Source organism: Stegodyphus dumicola, chromosome 3 (genome assembly GCF_044657685.1).
Source record: "Stegodyphus dumicola isolate Sdum_Otavi_A_Nest chromosome 3, ASM4465768v1".
Classification (NCBI taxonomy): domain Eukaryota; kingdom Metazoa; phylum Arthropoda; class Arachnida; order Araneae; family Eresidae; genus Stegodyphus; species Stegodyphus dumicola.
In genome coordinates this window covers 48,393,138-48,417,041 of record NC_140770.1, presented here as the reverse complement: position 1 = coordinate 48,417,041, position 23,904 = coordinate 48,393,138, and the positions used below count along the sequence as shown (strand labels likewise).

At 37.3% G+C, this 23,904-nt stretch overlaps 1 protein-coding gene across 1 annotated transcript in view; it reads left to right on the top strand.

Moving 5' to 3' along the window:
* Positions 1–6,257: 6,257 nt before the first annotated feature.
* Positions 6,258–23,904, top strand: part of LOC118183140 (uncharacterized) — a 125,766-nt gene continuing 108,119 nt past the window's right edge. Inside the window, exon 1 of the mRNA XM_085812859.1 lies at positions 6,258–6,272. The gene's annotated coding sequence lies outside the window, so the exon portion shown is untranslated. The remainder of the gene's footprint in view (positions 6,273–23,904) is intronic.

Genomic DNA, 23,904 nt, shown 5'->3' with positions numbered 1-23,904 from the left:
AAATCTTGTTTGGAGACCATTTGGCGCCCCCTCTACGAGTGGCGCCCGGGGCATCATGCACCCCCTTGCCCCCTCCTCGCTACGCCACTGCTTTATCAGAGACTTATAACAGCAAAACCAGATGGTTCTCCCATTAGGAATGATCATGTAACGTTTTTTAATAGATTGATTTTGATTAACAATAAATGTTTAAACATAGGAGGCTGTAGCATGGAGGAAAATCATCTAAATACGGCTGTTATGTTACTACTGTCATGATTACTACTTTACTACTAATTATTTGATTTTGAGCGTACCAATGCGTTTTTCTACAAAGTTGCCTCCGATCATGCAGACATTCGTTCTTTAAGTTATTCCGGAATTCATGAAAATGTAAGAAAGGTATCAGAATGCTAATAAAAACTTAAAACGGAATAAAACATGTAACCAGTTGCAGAAGGATTCGAGCTCGCAAAAAACAATCAAGTTGTAAATGTTTATACATCCTTGATACATACAGGGTGTTCCGTAAGTGTTGCGAGAAACTTCTAGAGGAGGTAGGGCACATCATAAGGATTAAGAATTACATAGGAACCTATACCCAGAAATGTTAATGCTGAGTGGTAGTAGAGGTAAAAGATGGGAAAAGAAGCAAGAGTGATTAATTTGAAACATTTATTGGACATGAATACAAATGGTGCACGACAGCTTGAATGTTACAACAGACGCTCGAAGTTTGCATCATCAGACGCCAAACATATCTGACACCGAAGGACTATTTGAATGCCGAGAATTATTTGATCTTTCTGGAGAAGGCTCTTCCCGATTTGCTTGAACGATGTTCCACAAAATGTGAGGCGCAACACGTCATTCCAACATGATGGGGGTGCCTGCTCATTTTGGACTGGATGTTCGTAGTCATTTGAACAGATGATTCCTGCATCGATGGATTGGGGTGTGGTGGACCAGTTCCCTGGCCCCCACGCTCATCGGATTTATCGCGCCTTGATTTCTTTATGTGGGAAGCCATCAAAAGTGTCGTGTATCGCGATCCTGTTGTGCCTGAAATGGATCTGGTAGCAAGACTCGCCTACACACTGCTACAATCAAAGAAACTCCCGGTGTGTTTGAACACATCCGGCAATAAATGGTCCGTCGGTGTCAGGTGTTTGGCGTCTGATGATGCAAACGTCGAGCATCTGTTGTAACATTCAAGCTGTCGTACACCATTTGTATTCATGTCCAATAAATGTTTCAAATTAATCACTCTTGTTTCTTTTCCCATCTTCTACCTGTGCTACCACTTACCCCTGACATTTTTCGAGCATGGGTTCCTACACAATTCTTAATCCTTATGATATGCCCTACCTTCCCTAGAAGTTAGTCGCAACATTTACGGTACACCTTGCATATTTAGCTCCTTTAACGAATGCAGAAAAGTTATTATAGGTTTTAAAGCCGAAACAGAGTTTGAAAGGAATAAAGATGTGAATATGTTATAGACAGCTGATAATAAAGGCTATAAAGTTGCAACAGAAGGAAGTGAATTGATGTGATTTTACAAACGATGCTGAGCTGAAGTAAAATTCTTAGCATTAAAAAATTCAAATAAATATTTTAAAATAAACTGTAATGAATTTACAGTTGAAAAAGCAAACCCACTAAAAACAACAGGTTTGGTATAAATCATCATCAGACGAAGAGTTACGTGTAAGATAAATTCGATAATATATTAAATAAAAATAAATATTCTGATGAAGAATGTAAGCAAGCCGAAAAATATAGAATGAGTCTGAGATTACAAATTTGGGCGAATATACAGATGTATGTGTAGAGATGTATGCTAAAAGCATACAATTTAGATCCCAGCATTTAGATACAGTTAAAAATCACAAATATTGAATGAAATTATTGGGTGATTATGACACGATTTTAATGTCAGACAAAGGAAAGAAAGGAAGTATAGTTGAATGTTGTGTGATAGACGTGAGAAGGCATATAATAAGTACATGAAAAATTAAGAAAGTAAACCACCTAGGTATTTAATGCATGGAGATGCCAATAATTTATATGAACGGGCTGTGAGTAATGATACAGTACGGTGGTTTTAATACTGGAAAGAAATATAAGGATCGAATTACAGTTACAGCTAATATAGTGATCAATTGTATTTATTTAATTATAGTACTTATTACGGTTATACAGGGACGGGACCAGTGATTTCTCACCAAATTTGGCGATAAAGTCGCAAAACCAGCTTGTGGATATGTCGTCAAATTACTGAGATACCCATTTACGCAATGTTAAATGGACTTTCCGTGTATTTTTACTTTTCTGGCATAGCTTGACTCTCTAGATTTTGTTTTTCATGTTACGTTACACAGAAAAATACAACAATTTCACAGATAATTGCACTAAGATCATCAATTTATATACAAATTTCGTAACAATGCGCCCCCCTTCCCAAGGACTGCACGTCCCGGGCAGTACAATTCCTCGACAGTAACTCATACTTACTTACAATTAAGGCAAATCAAATGCAATGCTTAAACAATAATTTCTGTAAAATAACATCAAACAAATCCAATATTAAGTCAATAAATGAGTGCACAAATTTACGAATTTAGAAACAAATAGGACTGATATCTTAGTATAATATTTACATTATATACACTATGGAGCCTACGTACAATGGCCATATTAAAGCCATAGTGAATGAGCTCGCTTGTCGTAATGGACGATTTTAGGCTTAGAATTCGGTGACTTACGGATCTTAACTATGACGTTATTCAGCCTGTTTATGACTGTGTAAGGACCATCATAAGTGACTGTAGTTTAGGACAGACTCTTTTCCATCGAATCGGATCTCACATCCATATCTCGTCATCTTCGTTGAATCGATGCCATGTAACCCTCGTGCCGTGCCGGGTCTTCATCTTCTCTGTCCCCAAGTTGAGTCGGTCTCATGCAAAATTGTACATCACTTCAAACCATGCCTGGAAATCTTGGATGTACTCCTCAGGCGATGAAAGTGCAGACAAACAAGAAATCATAAGACAAGCGAAGGTCACGACCAAAGAGCATATGTGATAGAGAATAGCCAGTAGCCTCTTGGACAGCACTGCATTTTAGATCAGTAAGAACAGTGGTAACTTCTTGTCCAAGTCCATCTGGGTTTTGGAAACCATCAGCGAGAGGTTATTAAGAATGGTTCGATTAAACCCCTCTACCATGCCGTCTGACTGCGTATGTAAAGCTGTCGTTTGAGTTCTGGTGACGCCCAGTAAAAGCCGAGACAAAATTTCTTTCTTGATCGGAATGTACCTGAAGAGGCATTTCGATCAGGAATAGGATAAACCTGAGTCCATTTGGTAAAGTAAAACCAATGGAAACGAGGGTGTATTTGTTGCCAACTGCAATTCGGGGCAGAGGTCCCAATGATGTTGAAGGCGATGCGTTCAAAAGGTGCACCTACATTGTAACGTTGCAGCTTCCCTCGGCAGCGTTTCTTGTGTTATATGTGGGTCCTTTCCGCCCCGCACAGACATTGCAAGATTAGCACTGCTTTTGCACGACATCCCTTATTACTCCAGTAGAAGTGCTCTCGAGCTCTGTGCAAAGTCTTCAGTATTCTGAAGTGGAATCCTGTTCATCTACCATGTAACTCTTTAAGAACATGCGGAATTCAGGATCTTGGAAATATCAGCTGCCACTTGCAAAGCAACTTGAATCACTTTTCAAATTGTTGACATCAAATATTATCACCGTGTATTACTTTTGTTGTTTTATCCATATCGCATGGAACAAAGGTTGACAGAGCCTACTCCGATGAGAGGTTGGACTTCTATTTCCGCCCTAGCTTGGACCCCTTGTTGGACCCCTAATTTTGAGGGAGATCACTCTGGGGGATCCGGGGGTTTCCCACCCCTTCCCCTTCCACCAATCCACACAAGAGGACTTTCGGCTTGCCTCATATTTAGAGTGCCACCATGCCGCACCGACGCTATACACTTAAAAACATCCATGTCTGCTCCGGGATTCGAACCCGTGCCCTTCGGTACCGTAGTAGGCTCCCTGAACCACTATACCGTCTGGGAGACGGCCTGTGTTATATTTAAAGAAATTAAATAATGAAGAATGTACATGAATGTATGTATGTTTCTCGCATTGTGAAAAAACATCATTACCTAGAGTCATCAAATTTTGAATAATGTAGTTCTTCCCCCCAATATGGTCACTTGGATGCCCGAATTTTGAATTTAAAATTTATTTTATCACCTATATCATATTTTATAAAAGTTTAACGAATTTTTGATTAAAAAACTCAACGATTTCAAAGTGGCAACACTGTACGGATTAAACAATTCTTATCTCCAGCGTCCAAGACTGTCTGTCGAAAATTCTGAAGATATGTTGTTTTTTGAAATTTTTAGTCCAAAAAAGGCGTTAGCACAAATGCTCTCGAAGCATGTATATGTGGGTAAATGGAAAAAACGCTCCTTTGGGAGTAATATAAAATCTAAACGCTTTCAAAATTTTTATTTTCCTCCCTCTTTTTTTTTTTTTTTTTTTTTTTTTTTTTTTTGCGCGGGGAGTGTGTGGAGGGAGTTCAATATTATCCAAATTATTGCATTGACTATACTATGAATTAACTATCGGATATACTATCAGAAACATTCATGCTTTTTCATAAGAGCAAATGCCCTACGTATTTCGCTTTCCTATTATCTGGCATTTGCTTGGCATTAACTTCGTAGAAAGGTTCACAAAATGAAATTTCATGAAACGATGTTGCTATAAATGTGAGGCGGCCAGATGGCCAGTCAGCGGTCGTGCCACGAACAAGATCTAAGCACCGAGCAAGACAGGCAGAAATACTGTTTTGCCTCGGCTGGTACGATGTTTGGTTTCTGTACAGCCAACTACGATTTTATCTCTAAGGTTACGTGCTTTTTTAAAGTGCTCTGGGAAGCAATGGCTCAGCAATTACCGACTTGTTTAGCGATGGTGTTATCAGATAGCATTAGCAAAGCGAACTAGCACTGGGTCCCCGAAACCAATGATCACGAACGTGAAAAGGAGACGCATTTCCGCACACCTTGAAGAATGGTGAAACTGCAAGAAAAACTACCCAAAAGCGTATGTCAAGTAAATCATCTCCAAATGACGTTATGAAGCACAATAAATTCGAATCATTATCAGATGAGGACATGACACGACGGAAACAGACGTAAATTCAGATGAAGACATAAATTCAGATATTTCACCTTGCCAAGCAAAGTTGCTTGTCGCCTTCCACCAACTGTAATTTCGAATTTCAAACAGTACAGATTGGAGTAAACTCCAAAAACGCATTAAAGCCTTAGACGTTGGTGAAGGGAACTTGAAAGGAGACGTACTTAAAATTCAAGTACATGATCCAAACAACTATAGGAAAAATTAGTCGTATATTTGACGAGGAAGAAATTCCGTATCATGCATATCTTAGACATTCTATAAGCTGATAAAGGCACTTATAACGAAATTACATAAAATACATTAATAAAAGATATTAAAGGTAATTTAATTGCATAAGACATCTTAATTACAAAAGAGAAAGCTATGAATAAAATGGCAAACGGATAAGAAAAACAACGACGGTAAAAAGATTTATACCATAACTCACATTCTTTACCTCATAGTTCATATTGCCATATAAGTTGCATTCAGGGCTAACGCAGTGCCATACATTATAGCAGTTTGGGCATGTCAAGCAGCACTCAAGAACATTTATAGATGCATGAAATGTGTTGGACCTCATGCAACGCATGCGGTTATGAAAAGGAAAATAGGGTCGGCAAGTGTGCTACCTGTAAAGGTCCACATATTTCAGCCTGAACGAGTTGTCCTATGAATTTGAAAAAATTTTAAAAAGCTAGAGCAGATAAAGAGATAGTGAAGCCAAGTGAAAGTAACTGTACACAAAATCGTGCAGATCCGTAAACTTACATAGAATTTCTTCGTTTTCAGCAGAAAATTATGATTGTTATAAGTAAGCAAAGATGAGTTTGATAATAATTTGATTCTCTTCGACCTTCGAGCATCAGACACTGAGATTGCAAAAGCCGTGAAATTGCGGCGTTTCCTCTTTCCGTCACATTAATGGTTAGAAACTTATTCCTTCCGTTATCTTTACGTAGTGACCTACTGATTTCCACTTGACACAATTATATATCTTAAACGAAAATTTCGACCACTGATGCGACACAAAATTTTACAACTAATCCATCGATTACATCGATAAACCGTTAAACGTAAGTATGTAAAGCTAAATAATGACTTTCATAATCTCTTCAAGATTAAATTGCTTACCTCTTTTTTTGTGTACTGTATACTAAGTCATGCACATCCCCTTGCACGCTTGTTATTTCTGAACCTTCTTATTTATATGTCTGGAAATCAACTGTCGTAGTATGCTTAATTTATTAAGTTTAACATATGAAAATCTAAATCTTGATTGTTAATATATATATATATAAGTTTAAAAATGTAAGCACTTAATTTAAAATTAGAAAAAATAACAGTCAATCTGATTTTGGTTTTCAGAAAGAGCTCATTGTATTCTATAAAGAATATTTGTGTGTGATAAAATGAAACCCCTTTGAGTCACTACAGTTTTCTCTGTAAAACTAATTTTAGACTGAAGTAGAACTTTGTCTAATTTTAAGTGTAATTATATATAATTTTTGTCTAATTATATGGTTTTTCTTCCATATATGCAATTACCTTTATAGGCTACATTGAATTTGTTCTGCACTTACTTCAAGGAATATTTTAGAACAGTATAGTAAATATAAAGGTTGTAAGCAGATAACAAAGCGAAAACATAACATGTAAGAAATAAAGTTTGACAAAGTAGATAATTTTCTAGCAAATTACCGTACCTTCTGGTTCTTCTTCTGCGCTAATTCTGCTTATTCACGAAGATGTTTGAAATTAGTTTTTCAAAGAAGTACTGATTTATTTTATTGTGCATTACTCTATCAGTTGCACATAACCTAATCCAGTTTTATTTAATTATTTTTATTTATTTATTGGACATAAGTTTAATGCCATAGTTCGAGTTTTATAAAGTATTATATATATTGCATACAGTTGTTGAATAACAATAAAAATGAAATTAAAACTATGAAAAGCTGTTCAAAATTCAGCTCAGTGCCCTGACAACATATTGGAAACATAGTGTTAATTGAAATATAAATTATATTGCATAATGATACAATTTTCAAGCGGACTATAAGCACTGTATTCGAAAAATGTGAAATTTACGTTGTATATACAAATGGAAGCCGAAACGAACTCAAAGCAGACTGTCTGTGAGCACATTTTTGAAAGCTTAGTTACGACTGTAATCACTTATAGTAGCTACTCTAGTTTCCGGTACAGAGTAAATCACCATGCAGTATGTTGATCAGTTTTTGTGAAAGTAAATATTGATCCCCTGATTTCGTGATTATTTTATGTCTCTCTTGGATAAATCTAGAATGAGACTCTCAAGCAAAAATGTACTTCCTGATCCTTGTCCTGATCCTGAGTTCACGGTGATTACTTGTTAACGAGTAATTACCGTGTCTTAAGATAAAGGGAAACATTAAAACAGTATAATTACGAACAAGGCGCACGTGTTGCGGAATCGTTTTGAACGTTTGTAATAGCGATAACGGCAGAGGGTTTTGTGTTGAATAAACCGCCAAAGTGCTGAGGTGAATAAAGTACAACACAGTTAATAGGCAAAACAAGAATACGTTTATTGATACTTCTAAAAACTTCATACTATGTAGAAGATTACGTAATTACACACAGGAAAACTCGTAATTCTCCTTACGTGCTTATCTTTGGGGAGACAACTTCCATACCTTTTTATCACATTTCTCCAAGCGCTTTAAGTAGTTAGTACATTCAACTGGAAATTGGAACACTAATGGCTGATTCCGATAAAGCCATAATGGATTTTTCTTGTTCCTATTTCTAAAATCTTAATAAGTAGTGCAGCGGCTCCTAAATTAAAGTGCAGTAGACGATAACTCGTGACTATACGGATTTGATTGACAGACACTCATACTTTTTCTTTTTGAATTTTAAAAAGGGAAGAAAGTGAGGAATTATTGCATCCCTCCTCTATACATGTTATCATGATGTTTCGGGGTTTTCCGAGGTTCGAATCCTGAAGAGAAAGCAGCTGAGATTTCATGCTTCCGCTCAGTAAACCTAATAATCTCATATTGCCGACATGATATGATGGACGATAACTCATCACCGCCCGGATTTCTTTAAATGGGTATCGCGTATCTAGACATTTAAGTAAGGAAGAATATAAAAAATTATCACTTCACACCTACTGGGCTTTAGTGTTGTAAGTAGTTAGCATATTCAACTTTGGTGTAATAGTCAGCACGCTCGACGCGAATTCGAGAGGTCCGTGGTTCGATTCCCAAGGTGGGGGGCATTGCTTATTTTTCACATCTTCGCATAGAAAATTACCTAAAGTCTCTACAAACTGATAATATGAAGATTCGTGGTTGAAATTCCGCACAGAGCACTGTCGAGTTTTCATATATTCTGCTCCAAAAATTCCAGTAGTCCCCCTACTTCTCGACGTCAGGAGATGTAAGGATTTCCCTATCAATGTATCATGATTGTAGTTATATCGTGGTAGTGATTACTTATGCAGACACTGAAAGAAAAGATGGGAAAGGTGTTTAAAAACTTTACCATTTGAAGAAATTCTTTCGTTTAATTAATTTCAATTTCTGTAACAGAGACTAGAATTTTCATGAACAATGTTATTCTTCTTTACTGGGACTCAGAAAAGAGGTAAATATTCAGAATAAAGAGGAAAGAAGCATCATTTTATTTATTGTTCACCTACATTTCTCGTAATTTAGATATAGATAACTGTTTTTCCTAAGAGAGCAAATGTAAATGAAAGAAGAAAAATCAAAATTAAATTCTCTTTTACTTATTTTACAGAACATCATATCACAGTTTTCTGTAGCTCTTATCTATGTGTACATTTTTATGAGCATTTAAAAATAAAAACATTCCATAAAATTTTATAAATAATTTTAATTCAGATTTATCTTGATTACTTTTTTCTCAGTCTTTTCACTAAATTGTGCTGTTAAATTTTCCTTTTCCTTTTAGCAGAGCTCTAAAATTATTTACAGAGTTATTCAAATGGCTTGCTTTGTAACTGTATATCAATTCATTCCAGCATAAGCCCAAATGTCGACTGTAATTGAAGTATTTGGCCTTGTAAAGTCATTAGGTTATTGTGAAGTTATGAGTAGAGATCTTACGGATATTGACAAAATTTTCCTGAATACATTATTTTTATTACCCTATAGGGTATTTCTCCCGCCTTCTTAGCATGCCTTCGTGGTGTAGTGGTCAGCACGCTCGACGCGTATTCGAGAGGCCCGTGGTTTGACTCCCGGCGAAGGCTTTGCTCATTTTTCAACATTTAAATTATTACATGCCTATGTAAGTTCATGTAAGTTCTGTTTTTCTTTTCACAACCGTTGGTCGCACACGTATATTTTCAGTTATAAAAGTGCTTTAAATGAAGAAAATATTCACGCTCTGGCATTCTTAAATTTAAAGAAAACAGTTTTATAAAAATCATGAAATCTAACTTTTTACATTTTCCTCTGACATTTATACTTTTATTTAGAAAAATTTTGTACTCGTTGTAAAAAAATAAAACACAAAGAGTTTAACTCCTTTACGACAAAAATTGACACAAATATTTGATATAGAAATTTAGAATTATATTCAGGAGCCGTATACAAATTCAAGAGCGAAATGGTTGCATTTTTACGTAACTAGAAATAAAATGTCATTCAGAAAAAGATTTTTGATGCTAAGAGATTACATGACGAGAATTTCTGTACGGATTATTTTGAAAAATATTGATCAATATTTCAAAAAGGAGACCTTATTTACAGAATATTATAGAATTCGTGTTCTAGAAAACACTGGCATGCTTCAATATTCGTACGTAGCCATCTCGTAACATTATTTGTATTAATTAAAAATGAAAAATGACAGTACTTTAATGATTTTTTACTTTTTTACGATTACCAGATTATGATTCTAAAGCAATAAAACTTCACGAGAATATTCATAATGTAATTTTAGACTTATTTACAAATTACTTATGCGAAAAATAAAGACATTTAAGAGGGCAAAAATCAACCCTAAATTATCCTAATTTATATGTTGATCGATCCCTTAATGCAAATTGAAAACTGCGTCAGAAATGGCAAATTTTGAAATTAAATTTCTCAGTCATTTTTGGTCGTACGGGAATGAAATGTTTTGTGTTTTAATTCTTTTAAGGAATATAATATTTTCTCTAACTATAATATAGGGCCGATGGAAAGTTTAAAAAGTTCGATTTCATAATTTTCACAAAACTGTCTTTTCAGAATGTACAAAATGTGAATTTTTGCATTATTTTAAACACTTTTTGTAATTAGAAGCCTACAACCAACATTCCGAAAGCGAAAATAAAGGCTGTCTAAAGACTTTTATGGACACGGTGTATAAAGGTTTCGCAAAAATATGCACATATTTTACAAAATTCTAAATCAGTATATGCACATATTTACACAGCTACTAAATCAAACTGATATTTAAAAGTCTTATTTTGAATTTCAAGAACGGATATCATCTCAGGCATTCTTTTAATTCGCTTTGAAGTAAGGGAAAAAATAAAGCTCTATAATGAATTGTGGAGATTATTATTTCATTGCTTAAAAATTGAAAATGTATCATTTAAAGATATTGCCCAATGAAATTAATCTTTCATGTAAACTGTTAATCTTTGTTATCGAAAGAAAAAAAATATGCAGTGCAGGCTGTTTGAAGTTGAAGTTTGAAGCTGTTTGAAAACAATGGTTTTGTTAGAACTGCTAGTTATTTCAAAGAAGGCTAGATCAGTAATTTTGTATTCTTTAATAACCGAAGTAAAAGATCTGTCGTGAAAAGAAGTAATTTCTTGGCTCCAACGAAGATAACCTTAGATTAGGACCCCAGTTAGAATATCGTCTACGGAAGAAAAGCTATTAAATTTTGCTTTTTCTTGGCTTTTTTCCTTCTGTTTTAGGCTATCGGGTATCTGGAGAAAAACTTTCATGTTTTAGTAAACAGGTCCATTCTTCGTGCATTGCAACAGAAGCTAAAACGTTAGAAAATGCCTATCTAATCTAACTACGTTTTCGACATAGGTATTGGACCAACAAAATAGACGAACATATTACATACTATGTTTTTCCAGTTTTAAGGTATGTGTACAGAGTTATCAATATTCCTTGATGTTTTGGGCCTTCAAAATATCTTACTTGAATCACGTTATGTAAAGATTTTATTCATTATGCCTTGTATTACCTTATGTAAAATATGATTACAATCATTAGAAATCATGCTATAAGGTATTTTCTCCCTCCTTCCAGCATGCCTTCGTGGCGTAACGATTAGCACACTCAGCGCGTATTCGAGAGATCGAGGTTAGAGTCCCGGCGAGAGCATTGCTCATTTTTCAGTTCTTCAGCATTTAAAAAAAAAAAAAAAAAAAAAAAAAAACTATGATGATTCTGATGACTTTACAGTACATTTTTTAGAATGTAATTTCTTTATTCTTTGGTTATTTTTTATGCAAAATTTGACGAGAAATTGCTACCGATGCTCCTTCGATCGCCTTGATAAATTGCATTTTAATTTTTATCATTCTATCGGATAATTTTGAAAGATGGACGTTATCAACAATAGCTTCTATTAGGAAAAATGAACGCTTTTGTATAACTTTATGCTTTTTATTTTTGTCTTTATTGCATGTAATTTCAAAATATTCTAGCATCGGTTGTTTCTTGTACTCGATCACTCTGTATAACATAGAAAACCGAGTCACCAACTGGAATTATTCGAATGGAACAAAATTTCGCATGCCCATACCTTACAATAGAACATGCAAATAACTAACGTTTGGTGATCAGTGTCTGATTTGCTGGAGATTCAGCACATTGCAATGGATGGTGTATAAAATAAAGGATATGCCAATACTAAGGCATAATTTCCATGTGAAAGGGGATCCGTTGACCCACGTGGACTGTATCTGTGACTCGTACACGGATTCGCAAACAATACAAGCAGATGTCACAATCTGACAGAGCACAATCACGATAGTCTAATCGCACGATCGCCAGATATTTCGGTCAGAGCGATGTCTACTGTTCGACAATTTTGGCAGGAATGCATAAATCATGGCCGTACATATCGTCGAGGACAGTCTGATTAGACTTGGGAACAATTTCTGTAAAGTTCGACTTTTGAGCTGTTTTAGAGTTAAATAGGCATACAGATTTCAAACTGTAGTTAGTTTTCTTCCTCAACATCAAGTCCCCCCCCACACCTTATGTGAATGTTACCACTCTTCGGAGGCATTGAATCTGGATCATAGGAAGTACTATTGCTCTTCTGCTGGCTGACATAAACCCTCCGATCTGCTCCGGCTGAATGACGCCGTAGGAGACCAACAACAGGTGCATTCTTGTCTAGATTAGTTCAACTACGCCTGAGATAATACAGTGAAACGTTGTGTGTCGCTATTATCTAGTGAAGCGCATTTCGACGTGAAGTCTGAGTTCTTGTTTATAAAAAATTAGCAGTGTCTAGTTTTTATTTATATATGAACTGAAACTTTTCTTTATGCTTCTCTCTGCTAGTTCGAGTCATACGCACATAAATAACCCCTATTCGTTTTGTTACGTATATGGCACTTTTACCATTTCCTGTTGAAAAGCAAACATCAGTACATTTCTCAGGCAAGCCTATTTTAAAGTGAAAATTGGTGTTCAAGATAAGTCATGAGCCTCTCAAAGTGTGAAAGTACTGCCGAGAGTTTGCTGATGTGGATTAAGGGGACATGTCGTAAATTTCCATTTGGTATACTTATGATTTGGCGAAAGCACAAAAAACCCTTAGGTGACTATTGCATTTGTATACTGAAAACGTCAAGATATAGCAAGAAAAATAAATGTAAAGTAGAATATCCTAGTTTATCATAAGTATACTCCCAGAGCCTCATTCACCTGAACTCTCAGTGCTAGTTTTCAAGGAATTGCCCTCTCTTGGAAATACAGAAATACGATTCTACTGAATATCGAGTTACCTCAACGAATCAGATTTTGAAACTGAAGATGATTCCATTCGTAAGAGATTTGACAAGCATAAGTTGAATCATTTGGAACGAGATTAAGGGCCACTCAAAAATGCTTCAGAGCTGTTAGCATCAAGACTGACGAGAACTTGAAAAAAGGAGCTAAGGTATTCGATCAAGAGCTTCTTTCTGCAAAAAGGGATAATGGATTTGTGTATTGCCAATAACGTACATGGTTTAATAGAAGAGTTGGGAATTTCAGCCTCTAACGCATCTCAATGGCGATTGTTCATCGATAGCTCATGTTTCCTTCTTGGCTAACAACGCGGATATACCAAATATCCCCGTCTTTGTGTATGTGAGATAACAGAGATCGTGAAAGCATTGGGTGCTGTCAAATTGCCCCCGAAGATCTGACTTGAAACCTTGCATTCCAAACATTCTACATCAGTCATTTGTCGACAGAAAGAACATTATACTTCCATCTCTGCATATAAAACTGGGTCTCAAGCAGTTTATTAAAGCTTTGTCAATTAAAGGAGACTACTTAAGGTATCTCATTTTGGAATTTCCCTAGCTTGTCATTGAAAAGATAAAGTCCGGCGTGTTTGATGGTCCATAGATTTGGCAGCTCCTTAAAGATGAACATTTCACCGGGAGAATGACAGAACTTCAAAAGAATGCTTGGTTGTCATTCAAAAACACAGTCAAAAGCTTTTCGAAATAACAGGAGTACAGAACTACAGCGAAACTGTCCAGCAACTTTTGGAGAGATTCAAAACGCCTCGTTGCAACATGAGAATCAAACTGATTTTGTTTTTTACATAGCTATCTTGATAACTTCCAGAAAAATCTTGGTGCAGTCAGTGATGTGAAGGATGAGAAATTCTACCAAAATTTGAAGGTCATGGAGGCACGTTACGAAGGTAGATGGGGTGCACATATGATGGCTGACTATTTTTGAAACATCAAGCGAGAATGTTCACAGATTACACTTCAGTAAAAGCCATACGCGAAAGGTTTTACATTAATATGTATATTTACCTTTTGGTAAAAAGAACTTTACTGTTCGTATGAACAAAATTTACTTGCAGTAACTATATATAGCCTTTGTATGAATAAAATTATTCTTTGTGCTTGGTAAGTTTTGGGTTTATATACATGTTTTATATAACGTTTGACACAAAAAGAGGGTAGCCTATAGCTTAAAAAGTTGACGTGATAGACAATAACTAAGGTTATTTTTGGAATCAGAGACAAAATTAAGTAAAAAATAAATGACAGATTAAAGACAACGAAATTGATGTTTCCCAGTGTTATTTATGCAGCGGACACAGCCCCTGATTCCTCCCTATCAACTATTTGATGTGTAACCGGGATACAGAGACTATTCATAGCGAACAAGGGCTGAGGTCACAGGAGGCCACTGCGTCGACTCCCGCTCATCATTGCCCGCCGCCAGCCATGTTTGTAGTGGAGTCGGGCGCATTCAACCTGGTATCTCACAGACCGGAGTAGAATTGTTTTCAGCGCTGAGTCCTACTTCGAATTGAGGACTGATGACCAGCAAAGACGTTATTGGAGAGGTTTGGGACAGCGGTTGGTTACTCACCTGACCGTTGTCCACCAAACAACCAGGAGTACAAGAAGGCCAAACAACAAGTATGAAGTGCCATTTCATTTGATAGCTGAACCCCTTTGGTTGCCATCCATAACACCCTTACAGCATGTCAGGATATTGCCGAGATTCTACGTTCCATAGTATTCATTCTTTCTTTCACAGACCACTGGAATTACATTTTAATAGAATAATGCTTTGCCGCACACGGTACGCCTTTCTACTACTTGTCTTCTTGCTTCTCCAGCACTTTCTGGCCTGTGCGATCACCAGATCTCTCCACAAGAGCACATTGGGCTCTGATGAGTAGGTGTCTTCGACTGTTCCTGAATCACGCGGATCGAAGTCGCCAGTTGGCGTATGGCAAGCAATATCGCAAGAGTAATCCACCAATACTACGATTCGTTGCCAATGCGGATAACAATTTGCACCAAGACCAGAGGTATACCAACACATTATTGACTATTTTTGGATCTTAGAACTGTGTTTCCTGAATAAAACATTCAATTCCTATATGATACTGTTAGCGTTTCGTTCTCAAGGCATGCATATGACATGTACTGACTTTCGTCCCGCATTCTTTGTGCATCGGTTTTTATGCTATAGAGCAGTGGTTCTTATTCTTTTCTGACACATACACCCCTTCTATCACTGCTAAAAGATCATTTCCCTTCTTTCCAAAACTTAAAAAATACATATGTACGCTACGAAAAAAAAATAATAAAGACAGTTCTATACCTCCCGTTCTATTGAACCGATTGATGAAATTCAATTTGCATTTTTCATGTCTCGAAAGCGCGACTTAGGATATGTATTAGATTTATATATAGCATTGTTCTAATATACGTATTTTGACACCAAACCGTACTTTTTTCTGAAATGACATGCCAGTGCTTTTCTATATTTCGATTCTACGACTCTAATTACGTCAAACGACCAAGTTTTGTAAAAATCGCACGAGTAGTTTTATAAAAATTAGTTCTCAAAATTTTAGCTCCTCAATGTTAATAGAATTTGGTAAATATTTATTAATCTCTTTTTTTTTTCTATTAAACTTATTTCATTCCTCCTTTCACATTTCGAAATTTAGGTTCATTCCAAATCAAATTCGCCCATTTTTTATGAATTTATTTTTAGAATTTGTATTTTTAAATAATTTTCATAAATTTTTTTGAAAAAAATTTGAATTATAATCTATAAAATTTTACCATCGTCTTAAAGTAGATGTATTTCTAAGCATACCTGCAAAAAATTAGTTTTTTATACAAAATTTTCGAAAATATAAGTGAATTTATATATTGGCGCGTTTTGAAATTTGGCATATTTGTTGAAAGCGATAATAACATCAAATGGTTTAGGCACTGTGTTAAAATTACTTGAAAGTATGAATGATGTGAACTTTTTTTCGCTCATGCACAATGTAAAAAATAGAAAGGAAAATACGTTGGTATATATTAAGAAGTTCGCCAAAGAATTATTCTTGGTACAAACTGAAAAACATGAGCCAAGATAATTTTTAAATTTCTCCGTAAATTTCTCACTGAATTTTACAAAATTTAATATTTAGGCGTAATTTGAGTTGTAGAATCGAAATATGGAAAAAAATGTCATATCATTTCAGAAAAGTCCGATTTTGTGTCAGAATACCTATATTAGTAGAACAACGCTATATATAAATCTAATATGTATCCTAAGTCACGCTTTCGAGACATGAAAAAGAAATTTGAATTTCGTCAATCGGCCCATTTGAACGGGAGATATAGAACTGTCCCATTTGTTTTTTCGCAGTGTACATTTATTTAAATTTAGACTATTTTCTAATATAGTGTTACGAATTCGGTATTTAAAAAGCTAATGTTAGTTCAATTATAGATTAAATGGTTTTATTTCTCGCGCAGTGCAGCGCGTGACGAATATTAAAAGAAAGCTAAGCCGGAAAATTGAAAATACAAGAGCGCGTGCATTAAATAAATAAATATCTCTTTTTGATTTCGAGAAAGTACTCGAAAATTCTAGCGCGTGATTTTTAAAATTTTATAAAAGGAGGAAAACATCTCAGTTCGTAGTAGTTGCTTAGTTTGTTGTTGCTTAGAAAACTGCTCTTGTCGATTGTAGCGAATTCGTGGATTAGCGTTCTTTAGCTGTTTTGAATTACGTTCTATTGGACATTTGAGTAGCTAAAAGATAACTACTGTGAGATATTGTAATACTGCATGATAATTTGAGAAAATTTAAGCATTTTTGTTGTGATAATAATAAATTTTTCTTCATTTTCCCTCGGACTTGTGCATTCATTTCATAACGAACCCTTACGCACGCAACAATTTTTGGTGTCAGAAGTGAGATTTGAATGCCAATAACAAGAGGGATGGAAGAACAATTGAGACAGCTCATTACTGCTTTTGCTGCGTTCCAAGAAAAGATGGAAGCTGGCCAAACATCTTTTAAAGAAGAAATTAAAGAGGAAATGAAATTGGGCCAGGAATCCGTTAAGGAAGAAATGAAATTGGGCCAGGAATCCGTTAAGGAAGAGATGAAATCTCTTAAAGATGAGATGAAAGCAGGTCAGAACGAAATGAAAAGAGAAATTACCTGAGTAATAGAAAATAAATTTGAGGCTATGGAAGGCAGAATAGACGCGGTCGAAATTAAAGTTGGACAAATTGAAGGAAACGTTTCTTCTGTGAAAGAGCAAATAGAAGACAGAGTTTCGGCCGTGGAACAACAAATAGGTTACAGAGTTGATTCAGTCAAAGAAGAAATAGAAGGGAGTGTTTGTTCCGTTAAACAACAAATAGAACAACAAATTGATGAGAGAACTTCTGCAGTTGCCAAAGAAATGGATACTTTAAAGAAATTCGTAGCGTCGGCAGGGAGCAGGAGTGATGATTTAAAATTCTTACCGATGCCTGCTCGTCCACCTCTGAAGTTATCCACATATGATGGAAAGACCTCCTGGCAGGTGTGTAAGACAAAATTTTCTATCGTGGCGGATGCGAATGGATGGGATTCCCAAGCTAAGGCCTGTCATCTCGCCGCTTCATTAAGAGCCGACGCAGGGGATATCCTTCAGACTCTTCCCGAAAACAAAAGGTTAGATTTCGAAGCTCTGTCCGGCGCCTTGGAGCTGCGCTTTGGGGAGAAGTGTTTAAAAGACTACAGCAGGCTCTAATTAAAATCCCGTCAGCAGAAGCCCACCGAAACACTTCAGGAGCTCTCCACGGATGTTGAAAGGCTGTCCCATCTCGCCTTTTCGGAATGCCCGACAGAAACAAGGGAAATCCTGTCCTTGCAATACTTTATCGACGGCATCCGGGATACTGAAATACAGAAAGCTCTACGAATGGCGGATGTAAAGATTTAAAAAGCTCTCTAGTGTACGCCATGAAATTCGAGGCAGCCCAGCAAGCCACTCGTAGAGACCGCCACCCAGTCAGAACTGCTCAAGTCCAGGAGCCAGGGGATCAAGTCACCGCTCGTCTATACGATTTAACTAGACAACTGAACGCCTTGAGACGGAATATTGGTGAGAAGAAACCGACCGTTAAGTGTTGGAACTGTGGTGCTGAAGGACACATACGACGAAACTGCAGAATACCCCAGGGTACGGATGTTAAGACCGCTTCTAACAAGCAGCAGGGAAACTAATTAGTGGCCATCTCGCGGGGCGGAGGTTGCCAGATAATGAAAAGCCCCCGTTTAAAGCGCTTCAGATTTCTGCAGTGAGAGGCGGCAGTAATGGACTTTTCATAATAGGACATATTAATGGAATTCCGTGCAATATGACTATAGACACAGGAGCCAACGTTACCATCATCCGAAATGATTTGGCTCAACAACTAGGAAACAAACTTATCTGGACGCCGCCCTGCGTTACCCTCGAGACTGTGTCCGGTGAGAAGATCGACATCGACGGAAAAGTAAATGTTAACATCACGTTTGGAAGTGCCGCTTACAATCACACGGCATATGTAGCAGAGATCCCTGATTCTTGCATACTCGGATTGGACTTTCTAAGGAAATACAATTTTTCCTTTAATTTTAAAAATAACGAATTGCATTCTACATCTGAGGACATAGCGTTATTTCTAGTTAATGATGAAGAAGTTAAATCTGTCCATAAAATCATAGCACAAGACAATATCACAATACCGGCAAAACCGAAATTTTACTTCCTGGATCCATAGCCGAAAACAGAAATTTCCGCTACGGCATCATAGAATATCTCAATAACAGTAATAGCCCAAAATGAGTACTAGTAGCCTCAACACTCGTCGACCTATCCAGAACGGTTATTCCGGTGAGAGTCGCCAATTTAACTGAAAAGTCGAGAGTTATTAAGAAAGGTGAAGTGATTGCAACATGTACTCCAGTAACCAGCGTTGAAAGAAAGAGTAACATCCCACAACTCGTGTCCTCAGAGAGCATTACATCGGAGTTATTGCAGAATGCACAATTAAACGATAAAGAGAGAAATGCTGCCGATCGCGTCATTAAAGATCTTCAAGTTGTTTTCTCCCGCTCGTCTTCTGACGTGGGTCGAACTAGTTTGACACAACATAGAATAGATACCGGCGATCATTCCCCGATCAAGCAACACCCAAGACGTCTACCGTTGCTAAACAGGAAGAGGTGCGAACACTTTTAAAAGATATGGAAGAAGGCGACGTCATCGAGCCTTCAGCGAGTCCATGGGCATCTCCCATCGTTCTGGTCAGAAAGAAAGACGGCTCAACAAGATTTTGCATTGACTATCGCCGGTTGAATGAGGTTACGGAGAAAGACAGTTACCCTCTTCCTAGAATTGATGACATTCTAGACACTCTTTCTGAAAGCAAGTGGTTCTCAACACTTGATTTAAAGAGTGGGTATTGGCAGGTAGAAATCCATCCTGATGACCGAGAAAAGACGGCATTTACTACGGGACAAGGACTTTGGCAGTTCAAAGTGATGCCGTTTGGACTGTGTAATGCGCCGGCAACATTCGAACGTCTTATGGAGACTGTTTTTAAAGGCCTTTCCTACGAAGCCTGCCTGATATACCTGGACGACATCATCATCGTCGGAAAGAGTTTTGAGGAACATTTAGAAAATCTTAGGAAGGTGCTTCAGAAACTGAAAGAAACCAATCTGAAGCTGAGTCCCGCTAAATACAAATTGTTCCGAAAGGAAGTGACTTACCTGGGACATGTCATCTCTACAGAAGGTGTACGCACGGATCCTGAAAAGGTATCAGCGGTTAAATCCTGGAAACGTCCCGAAAATGTCCATCAGCTGAGAAGCTTTTTAGGGCTTTGCACCTACTATAGGAGATTCGTGAAGGACTTTTCTTCCATCGCAAGACCCCTTCACAAGCTAACAGAGAGCAAGCAAAAGTTCTTGTGGAGAAAAGAATGCGAGGATGCATTTAACAACTTAAAGGAAGCTTTAACATCTGCTCCAATCCTGACGGATCCTCAGTCGACAGACCATTTATTCTCGACACGGACGCGAGCAATGAAAGTGTCGGTGCGGTTTTGTCCCAAGAAATAGACGGTCAAGAACGTGTAGTAGCGTACTGGAGCAAATGCCTGTCTAAACCGGAGAGGAATTATTGTGTCACCAGGAAAGAGTTGCTCGCTATAGTCAAAGCTGTAGAACATTTCCATCATTATCTATACGGCAGAAAATTCCTCCTCCGCACGGACCATGCCTCATTGGCCTGGCTTTTAAATTTCAAGAATCCTGAGGGTCAAATAGCCAGGTGGATACAGAGACTCCAAGAATATGACATCACTATCCGTCATCGTAAGGGATCATCACACGGGAACGCCGACGCCCTGTCTAGACGACCTTGTCCAGAAAGCTGCCGATATTGTTCCAGGGTGGGAGCTAAACACGAGCTGCTGACTCCGGTCGCAAGACAAATTACAACATCAACATCGGCTGATCGAGACCCGTGGAGTGATGATGAAGTCAGGAAAGACCAGCTGGAAGATCGCGACATTAAACCCATAATTGATTAAATGGAGTCATCAAACAGAAAACCTACTTGGCAGGACATTTCTATCTGTAGTCCTACAACAAAACAATACTGGGCACTCTGGGATTCACTTCACATTCGAAACGGCGTCTTATACCGGAAATTCGAATCGGATGATGGGAAGACGTTCCGATGGCAACTGATACTTCCAAGATCCCGGATTCCTGATGTCCTTAAAGAACTACATAACAGCCCTACAGGAGGTCACTTTGGAATAATGAAGACCTTGCAGAAAGTTCGTGAGCGCTTTTACTGGAATAATGCAAAGGATGACGTGCAAAAGTGGTGCCGATCTTGCGATGCCTGTGCAGGTCAGAAAGGACCGAGGAAACGCAGCCGAGGCAAGCTGCAACGTTACAACGTAGGTGCGCCGTTTTGAACGTATCGCCTTTGACATCTTGGGACCTCTGCCACGAACTGCTGATGGCAATAAATACATACTCGTTGTCATTGATTACTTCACCAAGTGGCCTGAAGCATATCCTATTCCGGATCAAGAGGCTGTCACAGTAGCTGAGGTAATGATACAGCACTGGATTTCCAGGCTCGGAGTGCCTCTTCAGTTACATTCCGATCAGGGAAGGAATTTTGCCTCAGCAGTAATCAAAGAACTATGCAAACTACTCGGCATTGACAAAACTCAAACGACGCCATTGCATCCCCAGTCGGACGGCATGGTAGAGAGGTTCAATCGAACCATCCTTAATAACCTCTCATTAGTGGTTTCCAGAAACCAACAGGACTGGGACAAGAAATTACCACTCTTTTTACTGGCTTACCGCAGTGCTGTCCACGAGACTACCGGCTATTCTCCATCACAGATGCTCTTCGGTCGTGACCTTCGTCTGTCTTGTGATCTCTTGTTTGGTCGCCCTCCGGATGCTCCTTCATCGCCTGAGGAATATATTCAAGATCTCCAGGCCCGGTTTGAAATGATGCACAACTTTGCACGAGAGCGAGTCAACTTGGCGACGGAGAAGATGACAACCCGATACGACACAAGAGCTACTGAACATCAATTCCACGAAGGAGACAAGGTGTGGTTGTGGAATCCGACTCGACGGAAGGGACTCTGTCCGAAATTACAGTCACCTTGGGATGGTCCGTACACAATCCTAAACAGGCTGAATGACGTCGTGGTTCGGATTCGTAAGTCTTCGAACTCTAAACCTAAAGTCGTTCATTATGACAGGTTAGCTCATTACTATGGCCATAGTACATAATGTAAATAATTGTAAATAGTATAAGACCATGGTCCTTTTTGTTTTTAAATGTGTATTTGATTTGATTTGTATTTAGTATTTGATTTGCATTTAGTATTTGATTTGCATTTAGTATTTGATTTGTATTTGATAGCATTTGATTTGTTTTATTTATTGCATTTATTGTTCATGTTGTTTATGTAATGCTTATTAATGCATTTATGCCACAGTTGTAAGTTTAGCTTCCTGTCCAGGGATTGTACTGCCCGGGACGTGCAGTCCTTGGGAAGGAGGCAGTTGTTTTTTCGCAGTGTACATTTATTTAAATTTAGACTATTTTCTAATATAGTGTTACGAATTTGGTATTTAAAAAGCTAATGTTAGTTCAATTATAGATTAAATGGTTTTATTTCTCGCGCAGTGCAGCGCGTGACGAATATTAAAAGAAAGCTAAGCCGGAAAATTGAAAATACAAGAGCGCGTGCATTAAATAAATAAATATCTCTTTTTGATTTCGAGAAAGTACTCGAAAATTCTAGCGCGTGATTTTTAAAATTTTATAAAAGGAGGAAAACATCTCAGTTCGTAGTAGTTGCTTAGTTTGTTGTTGCTTAGAAAACTGCTCTTGTCGATTGTAGCGAATTCGTGGATTAACGTTCTTTAGCTGTTTTGAATTACGTTCTATTGGACATTTGAGTAGCTAAAAGATAACTACTGTGAGATATTGTAATACTGCATGATAATTTGTGAAAATTTAAGCATTTTTGTTGTGATAATAATAAATTTTTGTTCATTTTTCCTCGGACTTGTGCATTCATTTCATAACGAATCCGTACGCACGCAACAATATTTTATGAATTAAATAATTTATAATAAAACAAAAGGTATATAGAAAATGTTGTAAATACCAAAACTTGAAGAAAAGTAGTTTTTTATACTCATAAACTAAAACTAAACACTTACAGCTAAATAAAAGGCTGGCCACGTTTCCCCCCTCCCCCCGAAGCTATGAAATTCCTCCTCCCTCGTTGGTTCAGAGTCCGGCATATATACAGCATATAAGCATATAATACAGCCTACAAGAGAAACCTCAAAATTGCGCCTTTTTTAAGCGCTTTAAAATAATTTCTTTAATAATAATTTTAAATTTATTTTTCTCCAGTTTTTTTGTCTTCATATTTCGATCCGTCAATTTTCGAGGGAATAAAACCGTTGAACACTGGTAGTACGACACCGTTCGAACTTCAGCAAACCGAGTGATTGCAGGATTTTTTTCCGATGTTTTCCCATGCGTCACGTGAATAAGAATCAGTTTCCCTTACGTTTAAAATTTTTCTCATCGTCTGTGAGAGTTGTCTGCGAAACTATCTGCGCAGTCGCAAAGCGTTACCGCGGTTACCAGTTTTTTTCTTTACCGTTGTAAAAATAAATGAAAATGGCTGTTCTAAAGATTTGAAGTTGTGTTTTAAGTGCTTATTCGAACACATTTTTTGATACCTTAAAAGGCCTTTCATGAAAGCATCTGTGAGTGGTGGACATATTTTTTAAGGTATTTTATGTGATGTTATCTTTACTTCCACCTGAATTTAGCATCAAAAAACAAATATTCGCTTTATTTTTATAAACGAGACTTATAAAGCATTTTTTACACCTTCTTGGCGTGCCTTCGTGGTGTGGTGGTCTGCACACTAGGCCGATATTCCAGAGGTCAGCGGTTCGATTCCCGGGGAAGGTGCTGTTAATTTTTCATCTTTCCAGCTTCCAAAAATATACCTAATATCTTTACAGTGGTTCCCGAACTACCAAAAGGGTGTTGGATAATGATTCTCCTCACCCAGGATTTGGGATTGGGTTCCCTCAAAAAAAAAAAAAAAAAAAAAATCGC